Consider the following 18,003-nt stretch of genomic DNA (forward strand, 5'->3'; position numbering starts at 1 on the left):
TGTATGAATAATACAATTAATGTAATAAATAATGCAAATAAAATCCAAATGATATAATAAAATGCAAAAAATGTACAATTTTAACTATTGTAGTCAATGGGAGAAATGACTGGTTCCTTAATCCATTTAACTCTTTTGGTTTTTTTATTTTTATGATACATGTATGTATGTGTGTATATGTGTCTATCTATCTATCTATCTATCTATCTATCTATCTATCTATCTATCTAAAATAGATATCTATATAAAATATCTATCTATCTATCTATTAAAGAGTCATCTTTATTCTTAGAATTGTTTTTCTCTTCCGTTATTTGGTCTTGTACTACTCATTCTCTAAAAACCTTTTATTTCAAGGTATCTAACTAATAAATCAAATCTGATGATGTACAAATCATTGCTGCTCTTCCAGATGCACTATTCCAAACAGCTAGGGCTGTTGATTTGAGGGTTTCTGTTAATGGGTTCATTTGCCACCATATGTCCTAAACTTGGATTCTTCTTTCATATGCTATAATTGAAATATATTTAAACCATAATTTTTTTTTATATTTTGGATACTACATAAATAAGTATCATATTCTATACATATACCATATGTATTATAGTTATATATATCACAGACATATATGTGATAGCACATCTATTGAGAATAGCATGTTTGTGTGTTTATGCATAGCCTATTTAGTATATCTATATCTATATTTATGTCTATATGCTTTTATCCATCACAGTATTTCTCAGAAAAAACCCAATAGGATACATTGTGGTTTCCATATACATGTATATAGGTATATACTATTATGTAACTATGTATATATGTATGCATTTATATATGCATGTATCTATATATCTCTACATCTATCTACCTATCATCTATCTATAATCATCATCATCATCATCATCATCATCATCATCATCATCTATCTATTTGCCTATCTATCTATCTGTGGACATATAGGCTAGAAAGCAGTGTTTTCTGCATCTTATATGTAAGTCTGATGTTGTTAAAGATGTAGAAATATTGGTCTAGAAATAAAAGCTCAGAAATTCATAAAGGGACAAAAAATGGAAAAAATACAATAATATCAAAATTAATAAAGTTGATGCAAATTTAAAAATTGATGAAATAGTATCATTAGGAAGGATAAAACTAGAGAGAAATAGAAAATGTTTAGGTGGTTTTTGTCTCAGTCCCATCTGGCTTTGAAATGCCAGCTCTTTTGTGTAGTGTTAAATAGATCTAAGAGGCTTCCTATCTTCACCAGTTTGAGCCAGAGTGTTGGATATCCCATTAGTGGCTATTCCTGGTTTTCAACTGACTATATATGAAATGAACTACAATCCAGAGTTAGAAGGCTCACCTGGCCCTAATCTGGAGGCTGAGAAATACAAGTTTCCGACCTGAATCTTGGCATGGAGATCTTGAGGCATAGTGGCTATGAATCCCAGAAGATTAAGATAGGAAGATCTATGAGTTCAAGGTCATCTGGGATTAAAGGTATTGTGGCACACACCTTTAATCTGGGCCACACTTTTTGCTGGAGACCTATATAAGGACATTGGAAGAAAGAAGGCTCACTCTGCTTCACCTGCTTGCCTTGTGGGACTGAGCAACTGCTGGATCCTTGGACTTCCATATCACAGCTGCTACAGACCATTGTTGGGAGTTATCCAATGGTTGTCGACCATTGGATAAGTCACCAATAAATTCCTTAACTACATAGAGACTACCATAAGTTCTGTGACCCTAGAGAACCCTGACTAATACAAAATTGGTACCCGGAGTGGCTCTACAGGAGCAGAAGTATAAGGATGCATCTTTTAAAAATCTGGAGATGGTTTGAGAATCCATCAGCCCCTTCAACTATCGAAGCCTCTCCAAATTCTCTCCCTCCTGGGAGCTCAGAGAATACTGAAGACCCGTGGTCACAACTATATTTCAAGGTTAAAGATGCTAGTGCCCTTGATTATCTTGATGAATTAGGGGATTCAGTGTACAAAGCTCTCTACAAGATGGGGAAGAAATTGGAAAATTATTTTTTTGGTTGGTTGCTCTTAGCATCTCGAGAAAAAATGATGAAGGAAAATAAAGAGTTGTGTGATACAATGCATTAAGTAATTCTGAGAAAAACTACTATTTGGTTATAATCTATGTGCAAAATACATATTCTCTGTATTACTATATAAAAGTATAAAGAAAATTACAATTTCAAAATTTTATGAAGATTAAAATTTAAAACATTTCAAAGATATTAAACAAAATGTACTGTTTTCAATTCTAAGTATAATTGAGTAGAATTCTTGTTCTTTCATGAAAGGACGTAGAGAAAATATTATATTGTGAATTGGATATAAAATGTTTTCTCAATGTTCCTGTGTAGAGAGGCATAATTTCCAGCTTGTGGAGGACTCTTACCTAATCAATGGATTCATCCATTGACATTTAGTAATCTGATGGAATTAGAAGGAAATGATTGCAGAAAGAAGGTGATGGGACATGCTTTAGAAAGGTGGCTTTTCATGTCGGCCTTCTATTTTATTCTTTTTTTGTAGCTACCATGAGATGAGCACCATTGCTTGTTTTCCTACATGCTTCCTACCATGATGTTCTGCCTCACTACTGGCCCAGAAACAACAGATCCAAGTGTTCATGGGTCGAAACTTTTGAACCCATGAACCAAGTAATAATTTTCTCCTTTGAACTGTTTTATTGAGATAACTATTATAACTACAAAAAGTCTTAACTTATACAGATTTATAGTAATGGTTGTGACTTAAAAAGTAATTTAAAAATAAATTGTTCATCAAAGTTTCGTATTAACATTTCTGTCCTGTCAATGTTATGAATAGGTTTAATTAGAGAAGTGTTATTTACAGAAATGAATAGTCCTGTTAAAGTCATTCTCAGAGTTTACATTAAGATTCTGCAAAAGAAAGTATAAGTTTCTTATTGCTTTGCTATGTCATAAAGAAATTAACTCCCCCAAGCATGCTATTTAGTTAAATATATATACTTTCAGTTTTTTCTCACACACAGCAACATTTAAACTGGAGAAATAAGTTCTATTGAACAGTAGATGAATTATTTTGTATATATTGTATTTCATAAGAATGACAGCAGCAGAAAGGATCTAGAATATTTTTGTTACATGGCAAGGATGAGATAAACATGTTTCATATGCTTTAAGCTATGTACCCATGTATCTAAATGTTACCTAACACTCTGTAATATGTAAACTCTTTATGATATCACAATGTGATGGCATGAAGGAGACTGAGAAAATCTAACATCAGAGCTATTTGCAGTGCAGTCAGGAACTCTCTGAAGATCTGCTTCTTCATCTGAAATGTGAAGCATTGGGTTCCAGTGCAACACTGGAGTGTGAAGCATTTGTTGCCAGTGCAGCACTGGAGTGTGAAACTGTGTCTGTCCAGCAATTGAATGAGGTATTCAGGTGCTGGTTTACCAATATAGTGTGAAGCATTGGGTGCCAGCCCAGCACAATTTGATGGTACTTCTTGCAGTGACTGAAATAGTCTAATTTACTGTCCAGGTCAGTAGTTGTGAAAATATGTAAATTTGTGTGTGGTACATGATATTGTTAGTGACAAAGTTGTGTAATGAAGATTAATGAGGACAAATTCATCTAAGTCCCTGTGCAGTGACAAACATGCTGTTTTATTTTGAACAACAGCAGAGCCACATAGCAGGTTTGCGTTGTATAATTCCAGACAAGTCAGCTAATTTTTCTGCACCTTAAATTCTACATCAACAGAACAGAGAATATAATTGCTCCATAAGTACATTTATGAGCACCCAAATGAGTTACTATGTATGAAACACTTAATACACTGTGTGATGTTTTCGGCCTCTATCTCTATTTTCTCCTACAAAACTTTTCAAAGTCAATTTCAAAAGCACCACTATACACAACTTTGTTATAATCTGGAGAATAACCATTTGTTATTTTTCTTTTATTGTATTTGACTTAATGCAATTTTTTTAAAAAAAGCCACAAACAGCCACAGTTAAATACACACACACACACACACACACACACACACACACACACACACACACTCACACACACACACACAGTGAATTATAAATCACAATCCAAAACAGGAGAGAGTTCAAACACTATTCGAAAGGAAAGTATTCTTCACCTTACAGTTTCTTCTTCCAAACCAGAGCTACAGATTTTCCCACCCATGTTAGTCCTGGCAAGGAGACCCCAACCTGCTTGTTTTTCTTTTTTTTTCTCTCTCTCTCTGTTCCAAGCACCTTTTTCTCAGCCTAGCCGCCAGTTATGCTGGCTCCTGCTTTTTCCAGGGGACCCCTTCTTTGGAGAAAGAATCTGGGGCAGTCAGGTTGTCCATGGCTCCGTGCTGCAGCAGAACTGCCAACTATGAAAGAGTAACTTCCTATGAGGTGTGGGCTGTGGCCAGGTAGTGCACATGCCAGAACTGGCTGGGTGGGAGTCCATCATCACCATAGCCATCCTGTTGAATTGCTGAAAATGTTCTTGGAAATTCAAGTTCAAAAGCTAAGCAACAGGACAGATACATGGTCTAACAAAATACATTGGTTATTTTTACAAGCTTCTGAGGAAAGATTAAGGAAAGTAGAATATTCCTGATGGTGGATATCTAGTACCTGCAATACATGCCATTCTGAATGAGCCCAGACTCAAACTGACATGATTATTTTCTGCATAGTTTTGCATGTTCATCTATGTGCAGGTACATGCCTGGGAATATACATGGAAAGGCCAGAGGACAACTTCAGCTTATCTAAGTGTCATGCACCTTGTTTTCAGAGACATAGCCCCTCACTAGTTTGGAGCTTGTCAAGTAAGTTAGGCTGGCTTGTCCTCAACACCCCAGGGATCTATCTGCCTGTGTCTACCTCCTCTACACTGGGATTCTAAGCATGAGCTACCATGACTATCTTCTTACATGGGTCGAGGATTGAACTGAGGTCCACAGATCTTCATGGAAAACATTTTACTAACTGGGCTACTTCTTTAGCCCACAAAGTGATATTTTAAAACAGTCAAACCAAACCAAACCGAACCAAACAAAACAATAACAGACCTACCGTTCTCTCAGCTTCATTTTTGAAACTACCAACCCCTTCCCCCAATACACACACACCATAGAAACTACTGGAGAAACTACATTTGTGAAATGCCTCCAATATTTTTAGGACCCATGGAAAAAAAATATTTGTTTAACTTGTGAAGGAAAGGTAGCATAGCTTAATCAGGACAAATAAGCAACAATATTCCTTGAAGTAGCCTCTAAATGCAATGAAAGTGGTACATTATGAGCCTATCTGTAACCAATCTGTCTGGTTTAACCAGGGTCAGACAGTGGCTGATTCTCTTCATCAGCTTCTCCTGCATTTGCCCCCTACCTTTAAAAAGCATGTGCTTCATTCTCTAGTATCTTGAAATCACGTGACAAATATGTGCTGTAATGCAGCACCTATGCTCACACCAAAGGCTCGAAGGCAAATTCAATTTTTAAGTTGGAATGCCCAGGCAGTCATTTTCCATACTTCTCTCCAGCTCTGGAATGTTCTGAGGAATGCCTGTGGAATGAATTGGTGCTGATATATTTTTTGTCAATTTTCTTTGGATTTTATTGCATTCACAGGGAAACATGAAATCAGTAAGTTATCTTATCCACAGATTTCTACAGAAATGAAGTGCTTGCTACTTAATGGAAAGATTTCCCTCTTTGTCTAAGAAGCTTTTTCATCCTAGGAAAACCTCAAGAGGAGCCAAAGCCAATTATAAGGCCCCTTTCAAAGCCCCAGTTTGGTTTCAGCTGCAGTGCTGGAAATCCAATCATTGTCCCCCGTGTGTTGTGGGGTACAGCGATGCCTCATTTATCAGGCATTGTTAAAGGCTGAGGCATGTCATGGCAAAGAAATGTCCAGATGCTTGAATCTTTATGCCTCAGACATAAATTGAATTTATGAAAAAAATGAAGAATACTTAAAATATTACATATTGCTTTCCTAGGCAAAGTGTCATGAACACAATTTAATCAAGTTTGAAACTGAGCGTTCTCACTTCCTAGTCTTTAAACTTTGGCAAGTTACTAAAATTCAATTCAACCTCTTACTGACTATGTAATTTTGGCAAATTAGTTAACCTCTGTTTTCTCATCTGACAAACAGAGATAATTATACCTATGTCACAGTCTGAATTAGCTAATCTATATAAAACACCCCATAAACCACCTAACACATAGTAGACCTACCCAATGTAGCTGGCTGGCTCCACTCTAGACTACTTGGCTAGACACTCTCAATCTGACTGCTGCTTGAGCACTCCTGTGCAAGTGCACTGAAGCCTCTTTTTCTGTGCCTCGGTTTCTATATCTGTATAATGGAGATGATACTGGTATGTGAAGCATGAAAGAGAATCTCATGCAAATACCCAGAATGGTGTTCAGTAAAATTAACTAGTATTAGCCAAGACTTTCTTTTCTTTTTGGCTTTCTTTCTTTATTACTATTGCTTTCATTTTTTACAGTCCAGCTGTTGTCCCATCCCTGTCCCCTCTTCTACAGTTCCTGATCCTATTCCTCCTTCCCACTGTCTCCAAGAGGATATGTCCACCACCAACAGGCCTCCCCACTCCCTTGGGCCTCAAGTCTCTTGAAGGTTAGGCACTTCTTCTCCCACTGAGGCCGGAGCAGGCAGTCAGTCTTCTACTGTCTATGTGTCAGGGGCCTTGGACTAGCTCCTGTGTGCTGCCTGGTCAGTGTCTCAGAGATCTCAGGGATCTGGCTTAGTTGAGACTGCTGGTCTTCCTATGGGGCTGTCCTCCTTCATAGCTTCTTCTGGCCTTTCCCTAATTCAACCACAGGGGTCCAATGGTTGGGTGAACACATTTGCTTTTGTCTCAGTCAGCTGCTTGTTGGACCTCTCAGAGGACAGCCATGCTAGGCTCCTGTGTATCAGCAGACCATAGCATCAGCAAGTGTCAGGCCTTGTTTGTTTGTTTGGTTTTTTATTTTTTATTTTTTGGGTTTTTATTGAGACATGGTTTCTCTGTGTAGCCCTGGCTGTCCTGGAACTCACTCTGTAGACCAGGCTGGCCTTGAACCTAGAAATCCATCAGCCTCTGCCTCCCAAGTGCTGGGATTAAAGGTATGTGCCACCACTGCCTGGTTCTGTAATCATTTTGAATGGTATATTTATCCAAATTTATTATTGTAATGTATATGAGGCCTACTGTTTGTAGTTTTTAATGGTTTTTGTGCTCTAAAACTTCATTGTGTTTATATGGCTTAAATTAAATTTATTACTGATGTAATAATATGAAATATAAAGTTTACATGTGAATGAGGACTTCAAAGATAACTGGATATTACTATATTATAACCAATGGAGTTGAGAAAACTAGACAGATTGACAACGACAGATGCTAGTGACATTATACTAGGGTGTAATTTACTTTAAATGAGAACACAATAACCTAATTGTTCATCCATACGGAATGGCCAAAAAGGTGACAGGCATATATTTAAATACTACTATAGATGCATAAAAATGAGTTAAGTTTTCTCATTTTTTGTGATTTTATGATAAAATTTATACTTTTAGGGTTTTTCAATTTGGAGGCTAATTGCAGATCATATCTTATATAAAATGGACAAAATTAAGGCATTAATCACCTCTCAACTCTTAATATGATCTACTTCCCACAGTCATCAACCTGGGGTCTTGACTCTCTACAGCTCATTATTTCTGTAGTAACTTTTACAACTTGAAATTTTACCAAAACTGCATATAAAATACCAACATCTTCTTACATTTTTTTAGGTTAAAATGTGGGATGTCCATCTAAGATTAAGAAGTTTACTTAATGGATGTTTATCATGGTCTGATATCTTCAAAAAACAGAATTAAGGATATCAATTTTCAACTGTAGAATATAATGGGGATTAAATGTTACAGGTAAACCATATTCTTGGTAAATCAACATTTCAGTATAATTCAATTTTTTTCAATTTTCACAGTGAAACAAGAACAACTTCTTTTATGTGATTAAGAAAAATATTATTCCAGAGAGCTGAACTCCTAATCATTCTAAGGTGAGGTCACTTTTCCACGTCTTTACTGATGACCCCTGTTTCCTGTCAATAAATTCAGACTCAGGGTCTGTAAGACCAACAACAGGTATACACTATTCTGTGGTGACATGTCTAGTGAAAGTGTTAGAGAATTCTTGTTTGTTAAGGCTGACTATATAGTCTCAATTTGGACAACTAGATTAAGGCCAAACCAATGTTTTCTTTCTGGGGTTTGATCAATATTCAGTCCTTAAAATCAACCATATTTTAAGTTTCTTTTTTTTTAAATTCTGAGTAAGATAAAGTTATCCAAATTTATTATTTGTATATTCTTTTGTTAATATTCATTGATCATTTCTCATATTAGATTGTGACTATTATGAATAAGGTTGTGGACTAGTGAGATGGCTCATTAGGTGAATGCTCTTGTCTACCAGATATGACAGAGTGAGTTGAACCCTAGTAAACAGCATTGGATAAAAGAAAGAATCAGAATTGAATTCTACATTTGTCATTTGACTTACATACGTACATGCACACATGCACACACACACACACACACACACACACACATACACACACACACACACATCACATGTACCTAGAGAGAAAGACATAGGAAGAGATAGACAATAAAAATAAATGATAAGAATTTTATGGTTGTTACAGGTATTTTTATACTTGGATCTTTATAGAAATGAAATTTCTCAGTTAAATACATAGGTAGGAAAGTTTTAAGATCATTAAATTTATAAGAAAATAGTACTTTACAATATAGTAGGAACATTTTAAAAACTCACCAGCAATGTATAAGTGAGTTCTAGCTGTTCTATATCCTGGATGACATGTTTAAGAGCATGCATGTGTATGTGTGTGTGTGAGGTGACTCTGTGTGTGTGTGTGTGTGTGTGTGTGTGTGTGTACAGCCAATCTACAAATTCAACCAATTATTGATTTTCCATATTAAAATTTGTGCAGTCTTTCTGTCACTATTCCCTGAAATATAAAAGACTGTTTACAAAGTACTTACATTATACTAGATGATATAAATATTCAGAGATGATTTAACATATGTGCATCATTATGTACAAATTCAGTGCTTGCAAATATGTATAAGGGACCTCTACGTCTTGGCTCTAGAATCATTTCCTTTAGTTAAATAGTGACTGCATACATTTTTGTTACTTTCAGCATTTTTGTAGCATCACCAGGTTATTTTGCTTATACAGTGCATCCTTGATGCTACCGACATAATCACCATGTATCTTTATAAAGTTGGTAGTTGGTGTGAAACTAATAGATTTGATTAAATTTCATCTGCATATTTCAATATTACTCATACCATTCCATCACTCTCTTCATGCCTCTTCTCTGGTCTCTGCTTCAATCAAATAAGAGCTCCCACCCTACTTTCATGTGTACACACCTATTTCAAAACATCTGTGCAATTATCAAAGAAACTATGAAATATCTTGTCTTAAACCATTTTTAACATCTCCTACCCTAACCCATCCTTTTATTCCTATTTCTCCCAACATACAGACCACAATCTACATTTTTGTCACAGTTAAGCTTAGACCCCAGACGTGCAGTGAATATGTTTTATTTATCTTTTGAGTATTTCTCATTTGATTTAACATGTGAATCTACATTTATAGCAATTTTCCTGAAAATGATATCACTTTCTTCTTCCTATGCTTAATAAAACTATTTTGCATATATAATATTTTTTATTTATCAGTTTGCAATTTGTACTGGTTTTTATAACTTTAGTGATATGAATTCTGCTGTAATAAGCATGGATGAATATTATCTCTGTTATGTTGTCTTAGATGTGATTGAGGATATATTTAGAAGTTCTTGAGCTGGATCATATGGTTATTTTGAGTTTTCTGAGCAATATTTACATTTCTTTTCATAGTGGGTGCACCAATTTACATCCCTATGGGCAGTATAAAAATGTTCATTTTTACTAGAGTTTGTTGATGTTTGTTTCCTTATAATAGCCACTTTTTTAGTGAGATGACATGAAAAGTGTACATAGCTTTGTTCTACATTTTACTGGTGACTAAGGGTAAGGAACATGTTTTCAATGCATGTATTGGTCAATTTCGCACTATTATTTGAGAACTATCTATTCAAGTCATTAACCTATATATTGATAATGTGATTGATTTGAGAATGCTTACTGTCTTCAGATGTTAGATGTTAACTCACATCAGATGTTTCGATTCATGTCATTCTGGTGATTGTCACTGTGCTATGCAGAAGCCTTTAAAGTTAATGTACCATTACATTCAGTTACTGCAATATTTACTTACAGTGCTTTATGGGTGGTTCTTGTCTATGATTATGTTCGGTATTTTCATTTCTTTTTTTAAAAAAAATTATATTTATTTATGCATTTACATCCCAAACATTGCCCCTCCCAGTCTACCTTACAGATACCCTCCCCCAGCCCCTTCTCCTCTGAGAAGGTGGCCCCCCCCTGGGTTTTTCTCACCCTGGTGCATCAAATAGGTGCATCCTCTTCCACTGAGGCCAGCCCTGTTGAGGAACAAATAACCACAGCCAGGCTACTACTTTAGGGAGAGCCCTTTTCTTATTTTTTTTCTCTAACAGTTTCAAATTTTAGCTCATGAGGGTCTTTATATCATTTTGAGACCAAGGTGACAGACAAGAATATAGTTTCTTCTCTGTGTACTTCTTTTCTTTTCCTTTCTTTTCTTTTCTTTTCTTTTCTTTTCCTTTTCTTTTCTTTTCTCCTCTTCTCTTCCTCCTCCTCTTCCTCTTCCTCCTCCTCCTCCTCTTCTCTTCTCTTCTCTTCTCTTCTCTTCTCTTCTCTTCTCTTCTCTTCTCTGTTCTGTTCCGTTCTGTTTTTCTTTGTAATCACGTCTACCCTTTGTAGTACAATTCACAGCTCTTTAACCTGAGTGTTTCCCTCTTGGGGCTGAGCCCGCCCAAACAGACTCCCCCTGTATTTTTCCTCCTGCTTTCTCATGTTTCTTCGCTTGGTGCAGAAACTTCAATGTTCTTCTGTCTGTCTAAGAGAGGGACTTCCCTCTCACAAGCTGTGGTCATGCACCAGAGCTTCTATGAACTCTTGCAAGGATGGGCATTACCTATTGTGTTTACTTTCTTATCCATGTTTCTGACACTTAATTCTATTATTGTCTTTTTACTCCTGAACCAAATTATCTACTTTTTTCATGTATTTTTCAAATACTGCCTTGATGTCACTCATCGTTTTTAAAAAAATAAACTTTGGATGACCTGCTGTAGAACTTAGAACTCCATTGTTTCTTACTCCTTTCATGTTGATCAGCTGTGGGATGTTTGTATTAATTTTAACCTACTGCAATAAAGAAGTTTCACACCACACACTACCAACCAAAGTGCAAAAGTCATCATGGAAAAGAAGAACAAAATTTGCAGAGACCAGAGAGACAGTAAATGTCTACAAGGGAACAGTGATCTTTAGTCACTAAGAGTTTCACACATAAACTTACAGTGGTTCTTGTGACAGTATGTAAAAGACCTGTGCCAGATCAAGCTAGACAAACTTCCCAGCAAGTAGCTGTGTGGTATGGTGGTGGAAATGATGAAGTCTCATTCATCACTGAGGATCTATTGTCAACTGATGGCTACTGGGAAAGAGATGGTCAGTATTCTCAAGGAGGCAGCTCATGAGAGGTTTCTCATGTTCTTTTAGATGTACCTTTGCACATACACACATAGATAGCAAGAAATTGATTCAGAAAAAAGGAAAAAAAGAAAACATAAAATTGGAATGAAATTCTGGAGGTATTTAAGGAGGGAACTGAAGGGAAGAGGATGGAGGAGGTCTCAATCAAAATACATTATATTTATATATGCAATATTTAAACTATAAAAATGAACAACAAAATTATTTTTATGGGATTTTTTTTTCATTTTTCAGTATCTTTGGGAATTTGGTAATTGAGAAGTTATGAGCTGCCAATCAATCATGTTTGGTTCTTTGTGTTCCCGTGTTTTTGTGCTGCAGTTTGTATGTATGTTGAGATGAACACTTCCTCTAATTTTATTTCAGAGTCTTTTGGGGATGAAACCCTCTCTTGAAGAATCAATTTCTATACATCTCTCTCAGAAAGGAGAAAATTAATATCCACAGCAGTGAATGTACTTGAACCAAACAGATACAGATATAGTGTATATAAATTGAAGCCAACTGTCAGATTTCACCCAAGCACAGAAATAAGATGAAAATATGAGTATAATAGAAAAAAGTAAAGAATGGGGGCTGGGACACGGTGAGAGGAAAGACAAATTCAGCTGTGACAGCAAGAAATGGGCAGGAAAAAGGGGATCAAAGAACAAGAGGTAAAAAAGTTCTCCACAATAAATAAAAAAGCATATAAGCAAAACTATGTAGCTAAAAGGAAAACAAAAACCTTATATAAGTTGCTTTTTAAAACAAAATGAAAGTCATTAAGTCATCGGTCTTTGGCCTCAGACATGAAAGAAGCTCTGTCCTGAACAACAGATTCTCTTTCAAGACGATGATTATTAACCACAGTCCTCCAATAAGCTGGACATCCTCTCCTGTGCTGCCTCATGCTGATGGCACGACTCAGTTACCAAAACCTGAGTGGAATAGAGGTTTTTCAAGAACAAAGTTTACCTGATGCTATGCCTGCCAGGGATGTGTGGCTTACAATTTAGATTTAGATGAGGCTTTTGCCTCTTCTCAGTCCATGCCATGTGCCTTGTGAAGAATGCTCTTCTTTCTCTTTAATTGTGAATGATCTTATTATCCTCTTGTGAGTTCACATTCTCTGTCTCACTGTCTCTCTCAGCCTCTCTGTATCTCTTTCTCTCTCTCTCTCTCTCCCTCCCTCCCTCCACCCCTCTCTCCTAGAATAGAATCCAAGAATCCAATGTTGTTTCCTTATTGTCTTTTCACCACATTACACAAAGGCTGATTTCGCAAATTATTTCATAGTCAGGAAGTGATTATTTGAAGAAGAGACAAAGACAAAGGAGCACTGTGATGTGTTTTTGTTTTTAGAAGTATATCCTTTTTTTTTCATTAAATTAAATTTAAATGTTTATAGTGCTGAATGGTCAGCCATGAAAAGATTTATAGAAGTAACATTATGTGCACTTAGTAGGTTATATTTAGAAGTACACACACACACACACATATATATATACATATATATACACATAAATGTGTGCAATAATAATTAGTGAATAAAATCATGACTGTGAAGATGAGCAGGAAGTGTATATGGAAATGGAGAGGAATATGGAGAGGAAAGGAAAAGGAGAAATATAGCAATTATAATCTCAGAACTAAATTGAAAACAAATGTTTATTGTCTTGTTATGTAGTCTTTGTAGTCTAGATTTCCCAAGGTAGACAATGCCAGGCTTGAATTTGTGGCAATCTCATTGACCTGTGTTCTAAGTGCTATGTTACATAGTGTTATACCACTATGCACAGCACCATGCCCATTCTTTGTTCATTGGTTTGCAGCTTTGTTTTATCCTTCACATGTGCATGACATTATGAAGATTTCTTTGGCTATTCAGGCTTTTTATATTTTTATTAAAAATATATAACAGTTTATAATACATAGGAAATATTGAAGAAGTTGTGACTGAAATTGTATTGAGCATATAGATAACTTTGTGGAAGAACAAACAACTTTTTACCTATGTTAGGCATTGTCTACTTTCACTAGCGCATTGTGCATTCCAACAAAGAGGCTCTGTAGATCTATTTCTAGCAATTTTGTACTATTGTGAATGATACAAAGTTTAATTAGTTCAAATTACATTTTAATGATTATTGTTCAGCATTATAATTGAGCTACCTATATATTTCTGATTGTTGACATTAAATACTATTTTTCCTATTGCCAGAATACATATCGCATTTCATATTAAACTTTTGAAAGTTTGAGAAAATTTTGTCACATACTGTAGTTTCTCTCAGTAAATATTTTGTATACCCTTAAAAACATAGCTATGTTTTGAAGTTTTTAGGTCTGTGGATATGCAGTATATATATATATATATATATAGCTATAACTCACTAAACATTTATTCTCTTTTGAAATTGGTGTTGAAATTCTGATTCACCAATATGGGGGTATTAACAAGTGGTTATTTTAGGAAGGTAATTTGATCATGAGAGTAAAGTATTCATGAATATATTAGTGCCCTCCTAAAAGGACATCCAGACACCTCAATAGCTCTTTCTACCAAGCAAGGGTACAGAAAATAACTAGTCTGAGACCTGGAAAGAGAAGCCAGAGCACAATCATGCCACACCATGAAATCAAACTTTCAGTTTCAGAACTGTGATAAATGAACTTTTGGGGAAGAAGGAGAGAATCACATTTATTAGTTAAGAAAAGTACAGGTTGAAAAAATACATGCTTTTAAAACTTCAAAGTTAATTTTTTTAAAGTCCTACAATCATTTCGACAATTATTTACAAAAATAAAAGGTCCACACAAGGACATTGAAGAATAAAATGTGTAATGAATGCTCCGATCTACATCTATACTTAAAAATCATGACTTTGACAAGCCATGTCATTGAAAACCATTCATAGTACTAGAGAATGAAGCAGTTTTCAATGTTACCAGCCCTGGAAAAAAAAACTGAGTTCCCACCCCCAGCATATTCTAATTTGTTTTACATTTTAAAAACCAAAAATTAAATGAATTTCCTTTAAGACTTTTGTCCTAGGCAAAACACACCACTTTCTGAGAAGACATTTAGACCTACTAGTCATTCTGAAATAAAGCTGTTTATTGGTGAACCCACTTAAATCTAAAGTTATCCCTATCTTTCTAGCTGTAAGCCCATGTTGAATCTAACCTGAAAAACTTTTTACTGTGCTTTTGCTTATGTTGTTGACTAATGGTTAATTTTGACGTTTTCTTCCTTGTGACTAGCCTACAGTTTCAAGACCCCTAAAATCCCCTGAAATAATGTGGAGACATTCTTGACTTATAGCCAGGTGTGGCTATAAGCACTCTGCAAGTCTGTGAGAACTAGGAACCTACAAGGTAACCCACACTAAGGACAGAGTGCACAGCTCTTGGGCTAACAGTCCTTCAGCTTTGTTCATTTTAGCAGTTGACAAGTCAAGAGATGGAATAAATTTTAATAAAGCAAAGTATGTCATCTCTTAAAACTGTTTTGCAAAAGAAGTAACCATGTTATTTACATAGTTTCTATCTTGTAGTTCACTCTTAAGGAAAATAGGCTATTAAATGACTTTTACTTCACTGATGCTGAAAACTATTGCCAAAATTTTTATGCAATTAATCTAGAATTATAAAATCTATTTTTCTAAATTCTTCTCACACAAACAGATCATCCTAAGGGCCTTCTGAGTTCCTCTCCTAAATCAAGGAATGGGAAGTAGTCAACTTTAGTTGTGTAAAAATAAACACAAAAACAAATTACAGGTTATAAGACTTTCCCCTATCTGCTTTAACTAAGACAAGATAATTTTTTAATACTTATATATGTTTATTTTCATCTAGTTGTTTTCCTAATTGGTCAGAAAAGGATATTAGAATCTGTAAAAGATTCTTTATGATTGCAAATTTGGGAGATCTTTTAACTTTTGCAAATTTTTTCTTCATTCATAATTTAAAACTTTAAAAAATAACATTTTATTTTTGACTACTGTTTAGTTATACTTTGTGACTTTGTCTGACTCTGATATCAGTACAGGTAAATAGAGTATCAGATGGGTAATAAATGCCTAATTTTCCATCATGAGTTTGTGTTTTAAAATTAAGCATATCTCTGGTAGATGATGAACTTATATATTTCTGAAATTTTTATTCTTGTGTACTCTCCCTTTTAATAGAAATGTTGATCCTTTTACACTTATTGTAATTGCATTCCTGTTGAGTTTAAATCTGTCAACTACCTTTTAGTGCTCAGATATATTGGAATAGTAGATATATTGTTTTAAGAGTTAATGCTAGGTGAGAAAGGAAGATAAGTCTTTTAAGAGAGGTCAAAATAACAACTACTGGTAAGACTAAAGTTTCATTTATATTGTTTGGAATCAGGAAAAAGTACATAAATATATTTTCTGATTTTAGATGGTGATAGAGCATAAGAACTCTTGACATAATTCTTATAGTGTATATCTGAAGCTACTATGTTTCAAGGTAAGCTGTCTCCCATGAATGCAAAGTGTACTTAACTGTAATCCATATATTGTAGGTTTTTTCTTATATTTTATAAAGATAAATGATAACCTACTGTTTACCTTTATTGGTTTTTTCCCTTATTCAAGACTGCAACTTAGGTTGCAGTCAATATCATAATAATGGCCAGAAAATCTTGAATCATCTGCTAAGGACTTTGCGAGGAACAACTAATGTTTCTGTTTGTGTTCCTTCAAAGCAAACACAGGCCTGGCCTAAATTAAGCTGGGAGTGATTTGTGCAAAGCAGAACAAGCTTTATGGGACTCCAAGCTCAGCATTTTAGACACAGTATTCCAAGCTAAATAACAAGAAGAAATTCACCACTATATTACTTCGTTTAAACAATTCAGCATGGTGCTTTTTTTTTTCTTTTTCATTTTGGAAATGAGATACACATGCCTTTTGAGGCATGATTATGTTTGAGGTAGGTTTTGGTAAACCGAGGCCTACCTGAGATATACCACTGTTAAGAAGTGAGAAATACAAATCTTACTAATCTAAACATTTTTGTAAAGGGGGCTTTTTGAAGAAAAGGACTCGAACAACGTTTTAGTGCATATTCTTATTAGTTTTGAATTTGGCATCTTGTTTCCAGGCTGTTAGGAACAATTGAAATCAGATTTTTATTTGGAAGTGAAAGAATACTCTTTACTAAAAAGCGTTCACACTATGAGAAGAAAGGACTCCCTGAATTTCTTCAAGTGTTTAAACATAATGCTTTTTACAACTATGCACTTCTAAAATACATCCTATTATAAGAGGAGCTGAAAGTAAACTTCCAGTGATCAATACTGTTCTACAGATATTTTCACAGAAAATGGATCATATAAATGTCTTGTGTATTTCTTTCTTATATATTGTTTATGGACTTTTTTGTCACTGTAAGAAAAATAGATACTATATTATTTATTTAAAAGATGGTGCAGAAACAGAGAGTAAATAGTTCAATGTTAGTTGTATAAGAAATGTACTACTAGAATCTTGATAAGTTTTAATTTTATTTTTTCTATAATTATATGTAAATACTAAATATACCCATATTCATTCACATATGTAAATATGCACAATATAAATGTACATGTTTAGTAAATTTAAGTATATTTTCTTTGTATTCACTTTAAACTATGTTTTAGAAACATTTTGCATATCTAAGTCCATGATATCACACTTTCCACTGAATCTGTTGTCTTCTGAGTTTATTACTAACTTCTATTTCATTACCAAGTATTTCTCTTTTCATTTTATTTTTCCTAGTTTTAACTGAAAATATACTTTATACACTATATTTTGATTATGTTTTCTTCTCCACAACTCCTCCCAGAATGCTTTCCTCCTCCCATCACATCCAAATTCACACACCTTATTTCTCTTATTTACGTTTATTGTATCAAACAAACAGTATTTTAAGCTAATGACAAAATAAGATAAAATATAATAAAAACAAAACCAAATGGGACTTTTGGATTTTTTCAAACCTTAAAGATTTTTGTGTACATATTATGGTTTTCAATTATGTGTTTTTAATGGGAATTTGAATGTATCCCTTTGCTTCTGTGCATTTCTTGTGCTTTTTTTGGGGGGGGGGTTCTTCTGTTTGTTCAGTGATGGCCATCTATTGCTTGTCATAAAGGTGGGTGGGGCTGCCCTTAAGAATGGTTTGTATACCCAGTGAGA

The 18,003-nt window shown here is 34.7% G+C and overlaps 1 long non-coding RNA gene across 3 annotated transcripts in view; it reads left to right on the forward strand.

Annotated features, from left to right (window-relative positions):
- Positions 1-3,293: 3,293 nt before the first annotated feature.
- Positions 3,294-18,003, forward strand: part of LOC116080016 — a 35,335-nt gene continuing 20,625 nt past the window's right edge. The window contains exons 1-4 of one of the 3 annotated variants that reach the window (XR_004114281.1): positions 3,294-3,557; positions 8,044-8,118; positions 15,050-15,163; positions 16,220-16,288. This is a non-coding gene — a long non-coding RNA (uncharacterized LOC116080016). The remainder of the gene's footprint in view (positions 3,558-8,043; positions 8,119-15,049; positions 15,164-16,219; positions 16,289-18,003) is intronic. The other 2 variants (XR_004114282.1, XR_004114283.1) reach the window with 2 other exon arrangements.

Source organism: Mastomys coucha, unplaced genomic scaffold, assembly GCF_008632895.1.
Source record: "Mastomys coucha isolate ucsf_1 unplaced genomic scaffold, UCSF_Mcou_1 pScaffold6, whole genome shotgun sequence".
Lineage (NCBI taxonomy): Eukaryota > Metazoa > Chordata > Mammalia > Rodentia > Muridae > Mastomys > Mastomys coucha.